This window comes from Dasypus novemcinctus, chromosome 10 (assembly GCF_030445035.2).
Source record: "Dasypus novemcinctus isolate mDasNov1 chromosome 10, mDasNov1.1.hap2, whole genome shotgun sequence".
In the NCBI taxonomy this organism is placed as follows: Eukaryota; Metazoa; Chordata; class Mammalia; order Cingulata; family Dasypodidae; genus Dasypus; species Dasypus novemcinctus.
In genome coordinates, this window is record NC_080682.1 from 23090964 (window position 1) to 23097730 (window position 6767).

General features: G+C 35.5%; 1 pseudogene; it reads right to left on the reverse strand.

The window, feature by feature from the left end:
- Positions 1-5116: 5116 nt before the first annotated feature.
- Positions 5117-6477, reverse strand: LOC101434239 (pyruvate dehydrogenase protein X component, mitochondrial pseudogene; annotated as a pseudogene).
- Between the last annotated feature and the right edge of the window lie 290 nt (positions 6478-6767).

The window sequence follows — 6767 nt, forward strand, 5'->3', positions numbered from 1 at the left end:
GACTCATTTTTTTTAAAGCTTTGGTCAAGTAAACCTTAGAAGTATTTTGATGTGGCTGTTTTGATGCTTTAGTTCTAATCAGCCCAAGTACTTTAATATGTCAAAAGGGATATCTATTATACTTCAGCTTTTAAAAATTTCAAGGCATTTGTAAAAGAGACATAAAGGGACTTTCCAAACTATTGGTGTAGTGAGGAATCAGGTGGTGTTTAGTAAACCTGACCATTAAACATAGATTTTAATAATGCTCACTCTGAATTCATTTTAAGCAATGAAAACTCTAATGCTATAATATGCTAATTTTAGAGTCTTGTTAATAATGCCGTAGTCTGCCTTTGTCACATTTGCCTGCTGTTTCTGCAAATTGAATACTTTCTTCAGAGTGGTCCTGCAATCATACATATCTCTTCTTCACAAAAGGACCTGACCATTCTGATTATACTCGAAAGTTAATGGAGATTTATGCAAAGAAGCTGTGCTGAAAGAAGAATGCAAATTAATAGCTGCCACTCATTGAGATCACATGATGTGTGAGGTATATTTTAAAACACTTTCCGTTAACTCATGTGATCCACACAATAACAATAGGATGTGAGTAGTGTTTCTATCTTCATTTGAAAGTAAGGAAATTGAGGCACAGACAGTTAAATAACTTAACCTAGACCACTCAGCTAATAAGTGGTGGAGTTATGATTCAAATACAAGCATTCTGCCTTGAGATAAGTTTTTTTTTTATAAACACGACATGCTGCTTCTCCATTAAAGGTGAGTTGAGTACACAGGAAATAAAAGAGTGGGACAAGGGGATACCAGGGAAATAAGTGGGTGACTGAAGCAAGCTCATTTGAAAAAAAAGTTACAAATAAAATACAGCACAGAATATCAGGGACTGTATAACAAGGCTATCCTGATTATTATTTTGATGAAAGAAAAGTACACTGCAAAGAAGAAGCAACTTTGCAGAGGATGTTCAAGGATGTTTGAGGATGACCAGTTTAAGCTACATGTCCTGAGGAAGTTTTCAAGACCAATGTTTTATACTTACCTTAATGGAGTGTCACAATTGCCTTTCTTCAGTTTTAATCCTTGTTGGTGCATGAAGGATTTAAATGTTTTTCTTGCCCCTTGAGACTCATTTTCTTGAAGTTTTACTGTGAATCAAAGATAAGCACGTTGCACAAAACTACCTCAAGAGACAGTGTCTTAGATATCTGTTCCCTGATGAAAATCCCATTAGGAAAAAGTCAAACGTTTTTTGTATCTGTGTCTAACTGAATAAATAAATTACACAATATCACCAAACATTGGACATTAGAAATATGTCTCTGTTTGTAACTCAGTTATACATCAAAAAAATTGTAGGTATACTACATACGAACTCTCTCTCTCTCTCTCTCTCTCTCTCTCTCCCCCTCTCTCTCCCTCTCTCTCTCTCTCTCACACACACACAATACACTAGAAAAATTAAAGAATGACTTCCCAAAGAGAGATTATGCAATATTTGATATGCGACTTCCATTAAAAATATATATATTTTTCTAGATATGGAATTGTAAGTTAACATAGAGTATATTGTATAATTCATGTTGCTTCTGCCAAGAATTCTGTGGTCATTCTTTCTTTGTCCCTCTGTATTTAAGATGTCTTTCACCTCTGGATGCTTTTAAGGATTTCCTTTTAGCATTGTTTTTTAGAAATTTGATCATAATATGCTCTGGAATGATTTTTTCTTTTTTCCTGTTTATCCCATTAGGATTTCTCTGAGCTCTTATAACTTAGGGAGTTTAGTTGTTCTGTTTTATAAATTTGACAAAATTCTGGCCAAGCATGTTTTTTTCTGCTGTACAAATTCTATTATGTCCCCCTGGACCTGTAGTTAAAAGCATGTTAGATAATGTATTATTGTTAAACAAAACACTGAGACTAATTTTGTATTTATTTCCGACTTCTTTTGAATAATCTTTATTGTGATAGTTTAATTTACTTGTCTTTACTTTTTTAGTGTATTATTTCTTGTTCCTCTCATTCAACAATTTTTATAGTCATATTGACATTGTATTTTCATCTCGAAATTTCCTTTTAGTTATTTTTTAATCTTTTCTTAATTTCATTATGTTCTTGTTTTCTGTGAAGTCAATGAACATATTGAATTTATTTGTAATAGTTATTTTAAAGTTCTTAGCTGCTAATTGTCTCAACAGTTATTTCAGGATCTATGCCAATTGACTGACATATCTAGTGGACCCTCGACATGTTTCTACTTGCTCATATGCATGGTATTTTGAATTAGATGCTAATTATTGTGAATTTTATATTAATGCAGGTTGTATTTTGTTGTGTGTATAAGAGAATGTTAATTTTTTAACCAGAGAGCTGATTGTTCTTTTTGAAGATTGTTTTCTGGATAGATGAATAGATCTAAAGCATCTTGTACCTCTAAGATCTCTATTGATTCCCCTGGTCGTCAAGAATGCCTACATTCTCTGGCTCTTTGGAACTCTAACATAACCTGTCCTCCCTGACCTCTTGTAATTTGTTCACCTGATACATTCCTGGTCCTTCTTTTCACAGCCTGGTAGAGTTTGACTGCCAGCATGCTCCATTTAGCCACAAACTGAAGGAGATCAATTTTAGATTGCAGAGCCTTTTCTCTGACTAGTTCCCTCCTCAACAATACTCTGCCCTGTAAGTTTCAACTGCCAAAGCTTCCACTGAATCCCGTATTTGTCTCCTCTTTTCAACAAGTCCATGTTAACTGTTTTGAATTGACCTGGAGTCCAGAAAGTCTTTAGGCAGTTAGCACAGAATATCCTGGGGCTCATCTTTCTTTTCCTGTTTCTTTGAATCACAGCCTATTGTCCAATGCCTGGAAACTGTTGTGTTTTTTGTTTGTTTGTTTGTTTTAGAAGTTACCTGCAATTGAACCTAGGACCTCACATATGGGAAGCAGGTGCTCAACCACTGAGCTATATCTGCTATCCTGAAAACTTCTGTTTCCTTAATTTTTGCAATTTTTCTGTTGTTTACAGGAGAGGTTTATTCTGGCCTCAATTGCTATGAAATGGAAGGCAGCATAAATCTGATAGCAGCTTGATTAGAAATTTTTTATCTAATTTTAAATATGAAGAGAAATTTTTTTTAAAAGTCAACCTCTATGAGACTTGCATATTGTGATTGATGACTAGTAAGGAATACTCTAAACTGCTGAACATTATGCTGTGTAGGGATGGGGAAAATCCAGAGCAGGGGAGATACAACGTGATTTCACTGTAATATATTACACTCTTTCTATCCCTATAAATATAAAATAAATTTATAAAATTTCTGAAATAATAGTCTTGCCATGAGTTTTTGTTGAAATCAGTGAGTTTCCTCTCTAAGCTGACCAATTAAATTTGAAAAATAAATATTACAGAGGACAAAAGAAATCTCTTTAGGATATACAGAAATTAGATAAGGCAAAAATTCAAATCCACATGAAGAAATACAGAACATGGGTAAATATTGACATGTAGAGACTATAAAAGATGGCATACATACATATTTCTCTTTTTTTCCCATTAATTGATTTGAAGTAAACTGTACCAAATAATAAATACAAAGCTGCTTTGTTGGTATATAATATATAGAGATGCAATTCTTATAATAGTAGCATGATGATGAATCGATGTTGAAACAAAATTTCTAATTTTACTGGAATTAGTTTTATATTATATATATTATTATATATTATATATATAATAATATATATTATATATTTTATATTAGCTGCTTTAAATTATGATGCATATTTTAATGCTCAGAGCAACACTTAAGTATGTAACTCAATATTATAATAAAAATTTCTAAAAAGGAATTAAAATGGTATATTAAGTTAGATGTATTTTATTTTTTTATTTTTTTATTTTCTCACATTTTATTGCACAATACAAACTTTTTAAAAAAGGTTTATTTATGGTTTTCTGTTCTCTGTGTCTATTTGCTGCGCTGTTGTTGCCAGTGGCACAGGAATCTGTGTTTCTTTTTGCATCATTTTGTGTGTCAGCTCTCCGTGTTTGTGGCACCATTCCTGGGCAGGCTGCACTTTCTTTCGCGCTGGGCGGCTCTCCTTACAGGGTGCATTCCTTGTGCATGGGGCTCCCCTACGCGGGGGACACCCCTGCGTGGCAGGGCACCCCTTGCGCGCATCAGCACTGCGCATGGACCAGCTCCATAAGGGTCAAGGAGGCCCGGGGTTTGAACCGCAGACCTCCCATGTGGTAGGTGGACGCCCTAACCACTGGGCCAAGTCTGCCGCCCACAATACAAACTTCATTGAAATGTACTAAGAAATAGCACTGTGAGTTTAAAGCAACACTAAATTAAAATGTTTCATATGCGGTAACCCATTAAAATATAATTCAACTCAGCATGAAAGTGAAGAATCTATACCTCAAAGTTCAGATATTTTAACTATAGGTTTCCATTCAAACACATAGTCTTTCTCTCTCTTCGTGTTTGCTTCTTTTATTCTTCTTTAGAAGTTCACATTGTTACAGAAGTGAAAAATATGACTGACCGAAACCACTCTATAATATATGGCTTTATATACATAAAAAATTCCATAATGTTGCCACAACCTCTAATATGATCCCTATTATTTATTTACTGTTATCCATAATAAACTTATTTACATATTAAATTCTTCAAATACATCTAGAGCAGTGCTTGTAAATGTGAGTTCCCACTGCTAGATTAAAGGACATCTCTTGGACATCTCTAATTTCAACATAATTAAGTTAGATTTTTGATTTTACAATTTATACACGTTCTCGAATATTCTGAAACTCTTAAATGAACCAAACTTATCATTTGATTTACAGGTACCTTTTTGTACAGCACCAGAGGTTAAAAATGGGTCCAAAATATTCTCTCTATTAGTTACACTGTGTCATTTATTTCTATAACACTAAACCCAAATTGAAAATGAAGACAACTTGGGCCAAAGTCTTTCAACTTAAATATCATTTTATCCTCTTCATACTTAAATAGCCTAGTTATTTTTGTGTATAGTATATTTCTTGGTAACGCTTAAAACAATTAACTGAGCCAAAGACCAACTTCTTATCTTAGAGGACTAGGCAAGTCAGATAGGATTCTCTAGGTTTGCTTTAAAACTTTCAAGAAACTTGGTAGCCAGTTCGTCATCTACCACTCGGCTGTCACTGAACATTGTGACGGTGATGAGCTGGTGCTGGTGCAGTTTGGCATTCCCCTCTTCAGTCCGAGTGAGCTTAGCACAGGTCGGAATCTCCCAACAGCCGAAATGCAGGCCTGGGGAGGGTTGATCACTGCAGTAAATTCATCGATGCCAAACATCCCCAAGTTGGAAATGCTAAAAGATCCTCCTTGATATTCTTCAGGTAGCAATTTTCCATCTCTTACTTTCTTTGATAGGACCTTTACAGCGCCAGCAATTTCTTGTATACCCTTAGCAGCAGCATCTTTTATGATTGGTATAATTAAACCTTTATCTGTTGCCACAGCCACTGAAATGTCAATAAAGGGCAGTTGCTTTAGGCCAGCTCCATCCCAGCTTACATTAACACCTAGCATTTGTTTAAGGGTAACAGCTGCTGCCTTGATGATAAAATCACTTACTGATACTTTAATGTCATCTTTGACCAGATCTTGTCTTACTTTTAAAACAGCTCCAAGGTCACAGTAGCATATGCATGAGGTACAGTACTTTTAGATTCAGTTAACCTTTTGGCAATAACTCTTTGAATATTACTAGGAAGGATTTCAGTGTATGTGCCCAATGCATTAGGTTGTCCAGGAGTTGATACTGGTGGGATCAGAGGCCGGGTATAAGATGGTCCGGCTGTGGCCTGTGGGGGCAAAGGCATGGTGGGAGTGATTGGAAGGGCCTGGGGTGGTCTAGATCCAGTGATCTTGCCCATCTGCTTCAACTCTACCAGTTTAAGAGCATCATTTTTAGTGAATATCCCTCGAAGGCCAGTGGCTGTGCCCTGGCTGGCATCAAGTGCATGTTTTTCCATATTGCAAGCAGTTGGACTTAAACAGAACTGTGGTTTTTGACAGGGATAGAAACCTGTGGCTCTGGTGATGGGGAAGGCACTGATGGTTTTGAAGCTGGTGACGGAGGGCTATCTTTGGGAATTTCAATATGTTTCCAATCTCCTCATTCTTCAACCATCAAACCAATTAGTGAACCTAGCCATATATTTTTAGATCCTTCTTCTACCACTATTTTGACCAAGATGCCATCATCATTTGACTCTAAGGTAACCACAGCTTTGTCAGTCTCAATTTCACATAACGCATCTCCAGCACTCACTGCTTCACCTTCTTTTTTCAGTCATTTCACAATGTTCCCTTCTTCCATTGTAGGAGACAGTGATGACATTAGTATCTTAATAGGATTATCCCGCATCCACCGGGTACTGCGAAATCATCTCCAACTAGTTCCATTGCCGAAAGCTGTATATTAGATTAAAGAAGGCATCAGAAAGGCAATAAAAAACTAAAACACATGGGACATATAGAAAACTAATAACAACATGAAATATATTAATCTAATCATATAATAACTACTATAAGCATGGTTGGAATAAAAAATTCAGAGGTTAACAAATTAGATAACAAAACCAAACAAAATCCAACTATATATTGCCTATGACAGATACACTTTATTTTTTTTTAAAGATTTATTTATTTATTTCTCTCCCCTTCATCCCCCTACCCCAGTTGTCTGTTCTCTGTGT